The sequence below is a fragment of the Oncorhynchus gorbuscha genome, linkage group LG20, assembly GCF_021184085.1.
Source record: "Oncorhynchus gorbuscha isolate QuinsamMale2020 ecotype Even-year linkage group LG20, OgorEven_v1.0, whole genome shotgun sequence".
In the NCBI taxonomy this organism is placed as follows: Eukaryota; Metazoa; Chordata; class Actinopteri; order Salmoniformes; family Salmonidae; genus Oncorhynchus; species Oncorhynchus gorbuscha.
This window is the reverse complement of record NC_060192.1, coordinates 38,421,649-38,436,134: the sequence shown is the minus strand read 5'-3', so window position 1 is coordinate 38,436,134 and position 14,486 is coordinate 38,421,649. Positions and strand designations below refer to the sequence as shown.

The 14,486-nt window shown below is 47.6% G+C and overlaps 1 pseudogene; it reads right to left on the bottom strand.

Annotated features, from left to right (window-relative positions):
• Positions 1-14,486, bottom strand: part of LOC124007475 — a 240,094-nt pseudogene that overhangs the window by 201,184 nt on the left and 24,424 nt on the right.

Genomic DNA, 14,486 nt, shown 5'->3' with positions numbered 1-14,486 from the left:
GTTGTATGGGAGTGGCTGGGTCTTTAATGGGGTAGTAGAGTTGTATGGGGGTGGCTGGGTCTTTAATGGGGTAGTAGAGTTGTATGGGAGTGGCTGGGTCTTTAATGGGGTAGTAGAGTTGTATGGGGGTGGCTGGGTCTTTAATGGGGTAGTAGAGTTGTATGGGAGTGGCTGGGTCTTTAATGGGGTAGTAGAGTTGTATGGGAGTGGCTGGGTCTTTAATGGGGTAGTAGAGTTGTATGGGAGTGGCTGGGTCTTTAATGGGGTAGTAGAGTTGTATGGGAGTGGCTGGGTCTTTAATGGGGTAGTAGAGTTGTATGGGAGTGGCTGGGTCTTTAATGGGGTAGTAGAGTTGTATGGGAGTGGCTGGGTCTTTAATGGGGTAGTAGAGTTGTATGGGAGTGGCTGGGTCTTTAATGGGGTAGTGGAAGGGGTAGTGGAGGTGTATGGCGGTAGCTGGGTGTTTTAATGGGATAGTGGAAGGGGTATTGGAGTTATATGGGGGTGGCTGTTTTTTTATTGGGGTAGTAGAGTTGTATGGGGGTGACTGGGGCTTTTAATTGGGTAGTGGAAGTGGTAGTGGAGTTGTGTGGGGGTGACTGGGGTTTTTAATGGGGTAGTAGGTTTGTATGGGGGTGACTGGGGTTTTAATGGTGTAGTAGATTTGTATGGGGGTGACTGGGGGTTTTAATGGGGTAGTGTAAGGGGTAGTGGAGTTGTATGGGGGTGGCTGGGGTTTTTAATGGTGTAGTAGATTTGTATGGGGGTGACTAGGGGTTTTAATGGGGTAGTGTAAGGGGTAGTGGAGTTGTATGGGGGTGGCTGGGGTTTTTAATTGGGTAGTGGAAGGGGTAGTGGAGTTGTATGGGAGTGGCTGGGGTTTTTAATGGGGTAGTGGGAGGGGGGTAGAGTTGTATGGGGGTGACTGGGGTTTTTAATTGGGTAGTAGAGTTGTATGGGGGTGACTGGGGTTTTTAATGGGGTAGTGGAGTTGTATGGGGGTGACTGGGGTTTTTAATGGGGTAGTGGAGTTGTATGGGAGTGGCTGGGTCTTTAATGGGGTAGTAGAGTTGTATGGGGGTGGCTGGGTCTTTAATGGGGTAGTAGAGTTGTATGGGAGTGGCTGGGTCTTTAATGGGGTAGTAGAGTTGTATGGGGGTGGCTGGGTCTTTAATGGGGTAGTAGAGTTGTATGGGAGTGGCTGGGTCTTTAATGGGGTAGTAGAGTTGTATGGGGGTGACTGGGTGTTTTAATGGGGTAGTAGAGTTGTTTGGGGTTGACTGGGGGTTTTAATGGGGTAGTAGAGTTGTATGGGGGTGGCTGGGGTGTTTTAATGGGGCAGTGGAGTTGTATGGGAGTGGCTGGGGGTGTTAATGGGGTAGTGGAAGGGGTAGTGGAGTTGACTGGGGGTTTTAATGGGGTAGTAGAGTTGTATGGTGGTGCCTAGGGGTTTTAATGGGGTAGTAGAGTTGTATGGGGGTGACTGGGTGTTTTAATGGGGTAGTAGAGTTGTGTGGGGGTGACTGGGGGTTTTAATGGGGTAGTGGAGTTGTGTGGGGGTGGCTGGGTCTGTAATGGGGTAGTAGGTTTGTATGGGGTTGACTGGGGTTTTTAATGGGGTAGTGTAAGGGGTAGTGGAGTTGTATGGGGGTGGCTGGGGTTTTTAATGGTGTAGTAGATTTGTATGGGGGTGACTTGGGGTTTTAATGGGGTAGTGTAAGGGGTAGTGGAGTTGTATGGGGGTGGCTGGGGTTTTTAATTGGGTAGTGGAAGGGGTAGTGGAGTTGTATGGGAGTGGCTGGGGTTTTTAATGGGGTAGTGGGAGGGGGAGTAGAGTTGTATGGGGGTGACTGGGGGTTTTAATGGGGTAGTGTAAGGGGTAGTGGAGTTGTATGGGGGTGGCTGGGGTTTTTAATGGTGTAGTAGATTTGTATGGGGGTGACTGGGGGTTTTAATGGGGTAGTGTAAGGGGTAGTGGAGTTGTATGGGGGTGGCTGGGGTTTTTAATTGGGTAGTGGAAGGGGTAGTGGAGTTGTATGGGAGTGGCTGGGGTTTTTAATGGGGTAGTGGGAGGGGAGTGGAGTTGTATGGGGGTGACTGGGGTTTTTAATTGGGTAGTAGAGTTGTATGGGGGTGACTGGGGTTTTTAATGGGGTAGTGGAGTTGTATGGGGGTGACTGGGGTTTTTAATGGGGTAGTGGAGTTGTATGGGAGTGGCTGGGTCTTTAATGGGGTAGTAGAGTTGTATGGGGGTGGCTGGGTCTTTAATGGGGTAGTAGAGTTGTATGGGAGTGGCTGGGTCTTTAATGGGGTAGTAGAGTTGTATGGGGGTGGCTGGGTCTTTAATGGGGTAGTAGAGTTGTATGGGAGTGGCTGGGTCTTTAATGGGGTAGTAGAGTTGTATGGGAGTGGCTGGGTCTTTAATGGGGTAGTAGAGTTGTATGGGAGTGGCTGGGTCTTTAATGGGGTAGTAGAGTTGTATGGGAGTGGCTGGGTCTTTAATGGGGTAGTAGAGTTGTATGGGAGTGGCTGGGTCTTTAATGGGGTAGTAGAGTTGTATGGGAGTGGCTGGGTCTTTAATGGGGTAGTAGAGTTGTATGGGAGTGGCTGGGTCTTTAATGGGGTAGTGGAAGGGGTAGTGGAGGTGTATGGCGGTAGCTGGGTGTTTTAATGGGGTAGTAGATTTTTATGGTGGTGGCTGGGACCTGAGCTGTATTGAGGGTTATATATATGGTTTTGGGGTTTACCCAGCAAACTGGGGACATCCTGAGGGCATTCAGCGACATTCCCATTGGGTCCCTTAAGGGTTATTCCAATGACGTTCAAGGTAACGTTCTCTGGGGGACCTTTGTGTAGTACCCTATAAGTTACCAGGATGTCACTAAGGACCATGTCAGGAGACCTTTTTTAGGACGTTCTCAGGACTTTTTTAGGACATTCTCAGGACTTTTTTAGGACGTTCCCTTAGGACGTCGCATGATGGTCCCAAGGGAACGTTCTCTGGGGTTTCTGGTTTGTCCCGGGGTCATCCTCGAAGACGTTTTTAGAATGTTCTTGGAATGTTGTGTCGTGGTCCCCTGAACGTACCCTGAACGTTCTTGAGACGTTGTGTCAATGACTCATTATTGTTTGCTGGCTAGGGACAGAGGGTTAGGGGTCTGGGTTAAAGGGCTTGGTGGGGTCTGTAAGGCGGTGCAGCGGTGGTCTCTGGCTGTATTAACAGTTAAATCGGGGGCTAAGGGGCTGGGTTCGAGGGCTGGATGGGGTTATTGAGGTATGGGTCAATATATGGCCATTGATATGGTAATCTCTACATGGACAAACTAGATATTAGATATCATTAGATCAGCATCTGTTGCAGAAATGAACGAACAAGTACTTTAGGAAATTGCCATTTCACTATTTATCTAGGGTTATACTGTAGGTCATGCTTAACTATTGGTTCTCAGGGTTATAGTTCATTCTTAAAAATTGGTTCTCAGGGTTATAGGTTATTCTTAGCTATTGGTTCTCAGGGTTATAGGTCATTCTCAACTATTAGTTCTCAGGGTTATAGGTCATTCACAACTATTGGTTCTCAGGGTTATAGGTCATTCTTAACAATTGGTTCTCAGGGTTATAGGTTATTCTCAACTATCGGTTCTCAGGGTTATAGGTCATTCTTAGCTATTGGTTCTCAGGGTTATAGGTCATTCTAAAGTATTGGTTCTTAGCCTAGGGCAAAGTTAAGGGTTGATGGGTGAGGTGATAGGGTTAGGGACCATTTAACATGCCATTTGTGGTTAGGAATTCACATACGTCACATAGACACACTGCCCTACCACCCAGTCTTCCCCTGTATCACAGCCCTATAAAAGTTGTCTGTCCCAGTCTTCCCCTGTATCACAGCCCTATAAAAGTTGTCTGTCCCAGTCTTCCCCTGTATCACAACCCTATAAAAGTTGTCTGTCCCAGTCTTCCCCTGTATCACAGCCCTATAAAAGTTGTCTGTTCCAGTCTTCCCCTGTATCACAGCCCTATAAAAGTTGTCTGTTCCAGTCTTCCCCTGTATCACAGCCCTATAAAAGTTGTCTGTTCCAGTCTTCCCCTGTATCACAGCCCTATAAAAGTTGTCTGTCCCAGTCTTCCCCTGTATCACAGCCCTATAAAAGTTGTCTGTTCCAGTCTTCCCCTGTATCACAGCCCTATAAAAGTTGTCTGTCCCCAGTCTTCCCCTGTATCACAGCCCTATAAAAGTTGTCTGTTCCAGTCTTCCCCTGTATCACAGCCCTATAAAAGTTGTCTGTCCCCAGTCTTCCCCTGTATCACAGCCCTATAAAAGTTGTCTGTCCCAGTCTTCCCCTGTATCACAGCCCTATAAAAGTTGTCTGTCCCCAGTCTTCCCCTGTATCACAGCCCTATAAAAGTTGTCTGTCCCCAGTCTTCCCCTGTATCACAGCCCTATAAAAGTTGTCTGTTCCAGTCTTCCCCTGTATCACAGCCCTATAAAAGTTGTCTGTCCCCAGTCTTCCCCTGTATCACAGCCCTATAAAAGTTGTCTGTCCCAGTCTTCCCCTGTATCACAGCCCTATAAAAGTTGTCTGTCCCAGTCTTCCCCTGTATCACAGCCCTATAAAAGTTGTCTGTCCCCAGTCTTCCCCTGTATCACAGCCCTATAAAAGTTGTCTGTCCCCAGTCTTCCCCTGTATCACAGCCCTATAAAAGTTGTCTGTCCCAGTCTTCCCCTGTATCACAGCCCTATAAAAGTTGTCTGTCCCAGTCTTCCCCTGTAACACAGCCCTATAAAAGTTGTCTGTCCCCAGTCTTCCCCTGTATCACAGCCCTATAAAAGTTGTCTGTCCCAGTCTTCCCCTGTAACACAGCCCTATAAAAGTTGTCTGTCCCCAGTCTTCCCCTGTATCACAGCCCTATAAAAGTTGTCTGTCCCCAGTCTTCCCCTGTATCACAGCCCTATAAAAGTTGTCTGTCCCCAGTCTTCCCCTGTATCACAGCCCTATAAAAGTTGTCTGTCCCAGTCTTCCCCTGTAACACAGCCCTATAAAAGTTGTCTGTCCCAGTCTTCCCCTGTAACACAGCCCTATAAAAGTTGTCTGTCCCAGTCTTCCCCTGTATCACAGCCCTATAAAAGTTGTCTGTCCCAGTCTTCCCCTGTATCACAGCCCTATAAAAGTTGTCTGTCCCCAGTCTTCCCCTGTATCACAGCCCTATAAAAGTTGTCTGTCCCAGTCTTCCCCTGTATCACAGCCCTATAAAAGTTGTCTGTCCCAGTCTTCCCCTGTAACACAGCCCTATAAAAGTTGTCTGTCCCCAGTCTTCCCCTGTATCACAACCCTATAAAAGTTGTCTGTCCCAGTCTTCCCCTGTAACACAGCCCTATAAAAGTTGTCTGTCCCCAGTCTTCCCCTGTATCACAGCCCTATAAAAGTTGTCTGTCCCCAGTCTTCCCCTGTATCACAGCCCTATAAAAGTTGTCTGTCCCCAGTCTTCCCCTGTATCACAGCCCTATAAAAGTTGTCTGTCCCAGTCTTCCCCTGTAACACAGCCCTATAAAAGTTGTCTGTCCCAGTCTTCCCCTGTAACACAGCCCTATAAAAGTTGTCTGTCCCAGTCTTCCCCTGTATCACAGCCCTATAAAAGTTGTCTGTCCCAGTCTTCCCCTGTATCACAGCCCTATAAAAGTTGTCTGTCCCCAGTCTTCCCCTGTATCACAGCCCTATAAAAGTTGTCTGTCCCAGTCTTCCCCTGTATCACAGCCCTATAAAAGTTGTCTGTCCCCAGTCTTCCCATGTATCACAGCCCTATAAAAGTTGTCTGTTCCAGTCTTCCCCTGTATCACAGTCCTATAAAAGTTGTCTGTCCCCAGTCTTCCCCTGTATCACAGCCCTATAAAAGTTGTCTGTCCCCAGTCTTCCCCTGTATCACAGCCCTATAAAAGTTGTCTGTCCCAGTCTTCCCCTGTATCACAGCCCTATAAAAGTTGTCTGTCCCCAGTCTTCCCCTGTATCACAGCCCTATAAAAGTTGTCTGTTCCAGTCTTCCCCTGTATCACAGCCCTATAAAAGTTGTCTGTCCCAGTCTTCCCCTGTCACAGCCCTATAAAAGTCTTCCCTTCCCTGTATCACAGCCCTATAAAAGTTGTCTGTCCCAGTCTTCCCCTGTATCACAGCCCTATAAAAGTTGTCTGTCCCAGTCTTCCCCTGTATCACAGCCCTATAAAAGTTGTCTGTCCCCAGTCTTCCCTGTATCACAGCCCTATAAAAGTTGTCTGTCCCAGTCTTCCCCTGTATCACAGCCCTATAAAAGTTGTCTGTCCCCAGTCTTCCCCTGTATCACAGCCCTATAAAAGTTGTCTGTCCCCAGTCTTCCCCTGTATCACAGCCCTATAAAAGTTGTCTGTCCCAGTCTTCCCCTGTATCACAGCCCTATAAAAGTTGTCTGTCCCAGTCTTCCCCTGTATCACAGCCCTATAAAAGTTGTCTGTCCCAGTCTTCCCCTGTATCACAGCCCTATAAAAGTTGTCTGTCCCCAGTCTTCCCCTGTATCACAGCCCTATAAAAGTTGTCTGTCCCCAGTCTTCCCCTGTATCACAGCCCTATAAAAAAGTTGTCTGTCCCAGTCTTCCCCTGTATCACAGCCCTATAAAAGTTGTCTGTCCCAGTCTTCCCTGTAACACAGCCCTATAAAAGTTGTCTGTCCCAGTCTTCCCCTGTATCACAGCCCTATAAAAGTTGTCTGTCCCAGTCTTCCCCTGTATCACAGCCCTATAAAAGTTGTCTGTCCCCAGTCTTCCCCTGTATCACAGCCCTATAAAAGTTGTCTGTCCCCATCACAGCCCTATAAAAGTTGTCTGTCCCCAGTCTTCCCCTGTATCACAGCCCTATAAAAGTTGTCTGTCCCAGTCTTCCCCTGTAACACAGCCCTATAAAAGTTGTCTGTCCCAGTCTTCCCCTGTATCACAGCCCTATAAAAGTTGTCTGTCCCAGTCTTCCCCTGTATCACAGTCTGTCCCAGTCTTCCTATAAACAGCCCTATAAAAGTTGTCCCCAGTCTTCCCTGTATCACAGCCCTATAAAAGTTGTCTGTCCCAGTCTTCCCCTGTATCACAGCCCTATAAAAGTTGTCTGTCCCCAGTCTTCCCCTGTATCACAGCCCTATAAAAGTTGTCTGTCCCAGTCTTCCCCTGTATCACAGCCCTATAAAAGTTGTCTGTCCCCAGTCTTCCCATGTATCAGCCCTATAAAAGCCCTATAAAAGTTGTCTGTCCCCAGTCTTCCCCTGTATCACAGCCCTAAAAAGTTGTCTGTCCCCAGTCTTCCCCTGTATCACAGCCCTATAAAAGTTGTCTGTCCCAGTCTTCCCTGTATCACAGCCCTATAAAAGTTGTCTGTCCCAGTCTTCCCCTGTATCACAGCCCTATAAAAGTTGTCTGTCCCAGTCTTCCCCTGTATCACAGCCCTATAAAAGTTGTCTGTCCCCAGTCTTCCCCTGTATCACAGCCCTATAAAAGTTGTCTGTCCCAGTCTTCCCCTGTATCACAGCCCTATAAAAGTTGTCTGTCCCCAGTCTTCCCCTGTATCACAGCCCTATAAAAGTTGTCTGTCCCCAGTCTTCCCCTGTATCCCCCTATAAAAGTTGTCTGTCCCCAGTCTTCCCCTGTATCACAGCCCTATAAAAGTTGTCTGTCCCCAGTCTTCCCCTGTATCACAGCCCTATAAAAGTTGTCTGTCCCCAGTCTTCCCCTGTATCACAGCCCTATAAAAGTTGTCTGTCCCCAGTCTTCCCCTGTATCACAGCCCTCCCCAGTCTTCCCCTGTATCACAGCCCTATAAAAGTTGTCTGTCCCCAGTCTTCCCTGTATCACAGCCCTATAAAAGTTGTCTGTCCCCAGTCTTCCCCTGTATCACAGCCCTATAAAAGTTGTCTGTCCAGCCCTATAAAAGTCTTCCCAGTCTTCCCTGTATCACAGCCCTATAAAAGTTGTCTGTCCCAGTCTTCCCCTGTATCACAGCCCTATAAAAGTCTTCCCCTTCCCCTGTATCACAGCCCTATAAAAGTTGTCTGTCCCCAGTCTTCCCCTGTATCACAGCCCTATAAAAGTTGTCTGTCCCCAGTCTTCCCTGTATCACAGCCCTATAAAAGTTGTCTGTCCCCAGTCTTCCCCTGTATCACAGCCCTATAAAAGTTGTCTGTCCCAGTCTTCCCACAGCCCTGTATCAGTCTTCCCCTGTATCACAGCCCTATAAAAGTTGTCTGTCCCCAGTCTTCCCCTGTATCACAGCCCTATAAAAGTTGTCTGTCCCAGTCTTCCCCCTGTATCACAGCCCTATAAAAGTTGTCTGTCCCCAGTCTTCCCTGTATCACAGCCCTATAAAAGTTGTCTGTCCCCAGTCTTCCCCTGTATCACAGCCCTATAAAAGTTGTCTGTCCCAGTCTTCCCCTGTATCACAGCCCTATAAAAGTTGTCTGTCCCCAGTCTTCCCCTGTATCACAGCCCTATAAAAGTTGTCTGTCCCCAGTCTTCCCCTGTATCACAGCCCTATAAAAGTTGTCTGTCCCAGTCTGTCCCCTGTCACAGCCCTATCCCCAGTATTCCCCTGTATCACAGCCCTATAAAAGTTGTCTGTCCCAGTCTTCCCCTGTATCACAGCCCTATAAAAGTTGTCTGTCCCCAGTCTTCCCCTGTATCACAGCCCTATAAAAGTTGTCTGTCCCCAGTCTTCCCCTGTAACACAGCCCTATAAAAGTTGTCTGTCCCCAGTCTTCCCCTGTATCACAGCCCTATAAAAGTTGTCTGTCCCAGTCTTCCCCTGTAACACAGCCCTATAAAAGTTGTCTGTCCCCAGTCTTCCCCTGTATCACAGCCCTATAAAAGTTGTCTGTCCCCAGTCTTCCCCTGTATCACAGCCCTATAATATGTCATGTCAGTAATTACTTGTCTGTTGCTTGGGGCACTGCCCCACTTTACAACCCTGGGCTATCATTATTAATCGCCCCTGACGATGCACACAAACACGCGCACAAGTGCACAAGTGTACACGTACACACACACACACACACACACACACACACACACACACACACACACACACACACACACACACACACACACACACACACACACACACACACACACACACACACACACACACACAGAGCCCCTCTAGTTAGCCATAGGCTCTCATTATCAGCCGCTTTGACTCAGAGGACTTCCAACCACTGCTTTGTGACAACCCTTTAGCCCCGAGGATAGCTCAGGTGTGTGTGTGTGTGTGTGTGTGTGTGTGTGTGTGTGTGTGTGTGTGTGTGTGTGTGTGTGTGTGTGTGTGTGTGTGTGTGTGTGTGTGTGTGTGTGTGTGTGTGTGTGTGTGTGTGTGTGTGTGTGTGTGTGTCTCGCTAATACATAGCGGGGATGTGACAATTGGACCATTTTTCTTAATGTTTCAACTGCCATTTTGTATCGGTTTTCCATTATAATTCCACGTCACAATGCAGACAGTACAGTACATGTCTACATGTCTTAGAGTCTCATGGGTTCGTCTACAGTCTACAGTGATTAGTCTTTTTTTTCTCGTTGCTGTTTCAATATTACCTTCAGCTATTCACATCATGTCCTTTATCTGCAATCAATCATGACAACATCTCTAATTCCATGACAACAAACTGGTAACTATGCAGGAGACACACAACAAGAAATGCAGCATTTAATATTTTGCTGAAAAATATGCAGTACTGAGTAGACTGCATAGCGTGTGTGTGTGTGTGTGTGTGTGTGTGTGTGTGTGTGTGTGTGTGTGTGTGTGTGTGTGTGTGTGTGTGTGTGTGTGTGTGTGTGTGTGTGTGTGTGTGTGTGTGTGTGTGTGTGTGTGTGTCAACAGGGTGACAGTCTTACCGTTGTCTTCAACAGAGAAGAGGAAGAGGTCTGTGGTTGCCCTCTCTTCATTTCGCAACACATAGCAGATCTTTAGGTCATCAATGTCAGCTGCAAAGAGAGGAGGAGGAGGAAGAGGAGAAGGAGGAGGAAGAGGAGAAGGAGGAGAAGGAGGAGGAAGAGGAGGAAGAGGAGAAGGAGGAGGAGGAGGAAGAGGAGAAGGAGGAGGAAGAGGAGAAGGAGGAGGAGGAAGAGGAGAAGGAGGAAGAGAAGGAGGAGGAGGAAGAGGAGGAAGAGGAGGAGGAGGAAGAGGAGAAGGAGGAAGAGAAGGAGGAGGAGGAGGAGGAGGATGAAGAGGAGAAGGAGGAAGAGAAAGAGGAGAAAGAGGAGAAGGACGAGGACGAGTAGGAAGAGGAAGAGGAGGAGGAAGAGGAGAAGTAGGAGGGGGAGAGAAAAAGGAGGAGGAAGATGAGGGGGAGGAAGAGGAAGAAGAAGAGAAGGAGCGGGAGGATGAGAAGAAGGAGGAAGATGAGGAAGAAGAGAAATAGCGGGAGGAGGAGAAGGAGGAGGAAGATGAGGAGGAATAGGAGGGGGAAGAGGAGGATGAGGGGGAAGAAGATGAAGAAGAGGAGGGGGAAGAGGAGGAGGAAGAGGGTAGGAGAACATGTTAATTGACAATCTGTTTTCTGAACAGAAAATGAACTCTGGCATACCAGTGATCTTAATAATGCTCCTCATATGCCATGGATCTTTTTTTACAAATAGAAAGATGTCAGATGTATGTGTATACTTGGTGTGTACTCCTGTAGATCCTTGAACATGTATGTCAGTCTTCAGAAAATGTCCACCGTCACCCCTTCCTTCAACCTTTAGAAAATGTAATATAATAATAATATAATAATATATGCCATTTAGCAGACGCTTTTATCCAAAGCAACTTACAGTCATGTGTGCATACATTCTACGTATGGGTGGTCCCGGGGATTGAACCCACTACCCTGGCGTTACAAGAGCCATGCTCTACCAACTGAGCTACAGACTTTCACCGCCAAGAACAGTGTTTATATATATATAAAGGAGGAGGAGGAGGAGGAGGAGGAGGAGGAGGAGGAGGAGGAGGAGGAGGAGGAGGAGGAGGAGGAGGAGGAGGAGGAGGAGGAGAAAGTACTGCTCTCCACGGTGAAATTGAAATTGGGGGTGTATCAAATCAAATCAAATTGTATTTGTCACATGTGCCGAATATGTAGTAGACCGAATAAAACCTTACCTTATTTTAACAAACCCTTAATTAACCGACAATGCACTTTTAAGAAAAATATCTTAAAAATAGATAAGTAAAAAAAATATAAAAGAATTTGAGTAACAAATAATTAAAGAGCAGCAGTAAAATAACAATAGCGAGGCTATGTCACGTTCTGTCCATCGTTCGTATGTGTTTTCCTTGTTTTAGTGTTGGTCAGGACGTGAGCTGGGTGGGCATTCTATGTTGTGTGTCTGGTTTGTCTATTTCTATGTTTGGCCTGATATGGTTCTCAATCAGAGGCAGGTGTTAGTCATTGTCTCTGATTGGGAACCATATTTAGGTAGCCTGTTTTGTGTTGGGTTTTGTGGGTGATTGTTCCTGTCTCTGTGTTTTGCACCAGATACGGCTGTTTTTGGTTTTCCACGTTTATTGTTTTTGTAGTGTTCATGTTTATCCGTGTTTATTAAACATGAGTCAATATAACCACACTGCGTTTTGGTCCTCTACTTCACCACAGGAAAACCCTGACAGAATCACCCACCAACCAAGGACCAAGCGGTGTGGTTACGGGCAACGGCAGCAGCAGCAGCAGGAGAAGGAACAGAGGCAGCAGCAACAGGAGCAGCAGCAGCAGCAGTGGGAGATGCTGCACTATTTGGATAAATGGACTTGGAGGGAGATCCTTGACGGAAAAGGACCCTGGGCAGAGCCATGGATGGAATTGGAGCTGTCGGCGAAGTAGAGTGCTGAGTCTGAGAGTGTGGAGGATGTATTGGACAGAGTAGAAAGAAAGCTGTTGGTTTGGCATAGTATGCACGGCATACCAGTGCCAGCACCACGCATCAGGCCTACAGTGCGTCCCGCCTGTCCAGCGCTGCCGGAGCCTTCCTCCTCTCCAGCGCAGCCAGAGCCTCCCGCCTGTCCGGTGCTGTCAGAGCTACCGCCCCTCATGCCAGAGGTGCCAGAGGCCCTCATTCCAGAGGCACCAGTGCTCCTCAGTCCAGCGCTGCCAGAGCCTTTTTCTCCAGTCTGCCCAGCGCCGTCTGAGCTACCTGTCTGCCCAGCGCCGTCTGAGCTACCAGTCTGCCTAGCGCCGCCAGTGCCGCCAGTCTGCCCAGTGCCGCCAGTCTGCCCAGCGCCGCCAGTGCGGCCAGGATCCGCCAGTCGGCCAGGATCCGCCAGTCGGCCAGGATCCGCCAGTCGGCCAGGATCAGTTAGATCCGCCAGTGTGCCAGGATCCGCCAGTGTGCCAGGATCCGCCAGATCCACTAGTCAGCCAGGATCCGCCAGTCTGCCAGTCAGTCAGGATCTGCCGGAACCACCAGCCAGGATCTGGTAGATCCATCAACCTGCCTGAGCTTCCTCTCACTCCTGAGCTTCCTCTCACTCCCGAGCTTCCTCTCACTCCCGAGCTTCCTCTCACTCCCGAGCATCCTCTCACTCCCGAGCTTCCTCTCACTCCTGAGCTTCCTCTCACTCCCGAGCATCCTCTCGCTCCCGAGCATCCTCTCGCTCCCGAGCATCCTCTCGGTCCCGAGCATCCTCTCGGTCCCGAGCATCCTCTCGGTCCCGAGCTTCCCCTCGGTCCCGAGCTTCCCCTCGGTCCCGAGCTTCCCCTCGGTCCCGAGCTTCCCCTCGGTCCCGAGCTTCCCCTCGGTCCCGAGCATCCCCTCGGTCCCGAGCCTTTCCCTCGGTCCCGAGCTTCCCCTCGGTCCCGAGCTACCTCAGTCCAGTGGGGCCCATTGTTAGGTTTCCTAGGCCAAGGTTAGCGGCGAGGGTCGCCACTCAAGGGACACTAAGGAGGTGGACTAAGACAATTATGGAGTGGGGTCCACGTCCAGCGCCAGAGCCGCCACCGCAGAGAGATGCCCACCCAGACCCTCCCCTATAGGTTTAGGTTGTGCGTTCGGAGTCCGCACCTGGGGGGGGGGGGGTTCTGTCACGTTCTGTCCATCGTTTGTATGTGTTTTCCTTGTTTTAGTGTTGGTCAGGACGTGAGCTGGGTGGGCATTCTATGTTGTGTGTCTGGTTTGTCTATTTCTATGCTTGGCCTGATATGGTTCTTAATCAGAGGCAGGTGTTAGTCATTGTCTCTGATTGGGAACCATATTTAGGTAGCCTGTTTTGTGTTGGGTTTTGTGGGTGATTGTTCCTGTCTCTGTGTTTTGCACCAGATAGGGCTGTTTTTGGTTTTCCACGTTTATTGTTTTTGTAGTGTTCATGTTTATCCGTGTTTATTAAACATGAGTCAATATAACCACGCTGCGTTTTGGTCCTCCTCTACTTCACCACAGGAAAACCCTGACAGGCTATATGATAGATGTATGATGGCCTGCCTAACCTTTGCAAGTCTGATCTGCAATGTTTTTGTTATTTTAATGCTTATTCTGGTCATACTGGTCAGTGAGGTAATCTTTATTTTTTTTTATTGTGAGCAAAAGCCGTTTGCAAATAAGGAAAAGACACCTGGCTGAAAATAGAAGCCTCTCTAATAAGAACCAGTTGTGTTGAAGGAAATGAAGGCCTGGGTTATTAATTTAAATTTGACAGTTACAAAGCATTGGTTGGTTACTTTCTTATTAATGCATTTTGAATCCTATCTGGTTCTTCTGTTTTCCTGTTCTCCTATGGTTTACTATTTCAGACCGCTTGATGTTTTTCACACGTAACGTTATAGCCTAAAATCACATTTAATCCTCATCAATCTACACACAATACTCCATAATCACAAAGCAAAACAACATTATTCATTTTTATTGTTGCAAATGTAATTTTAAAAAAATACAAAACTGAAATATCTAATTTACTTAAGTATTACGACCGTTTCCTATGAGACTTGATATTGAACTCAGACGCATCCTGTTTCCATTGATCCTCCTTGAGATGTTTCTACAACGTGTACAGTACATACTGTAGCAGACAGCTTGAGTTTTGAGAAAAGTAAAATGATTCACAACTAATTCTATTGTTACTGACTTTTATTACAAAGAAAAACGATGAGTCAGTTTAAACAACAGTGACATGCAAAGAGCTGTCAAATCAGAACTTGATGATATTGAGAAAAGCTTTCATGTAAGACTTCACACTGGTTACGAAAATATCCTCCAATGCTGTTTGAAGCGAATAAGTCATTAAAGGACTATTACACCACTTTTTGTTTAAACCTTATACTCTTTATCTCTAGCACCAAACCAGTGAAATTGGTCTGTGGATAAAAATACATGTTTTTTTTTGGTAAAAATAAAAAAAGGAGCTACTGTTTGAACCATAGTGTGTGGAAGCTAAATGAACACAATGTACAATATAATGCCCTGCCTAGCATTTTTATACACGACCCTAAGCATGATTGAATGTTAAAGTCATATTTAACTCAGG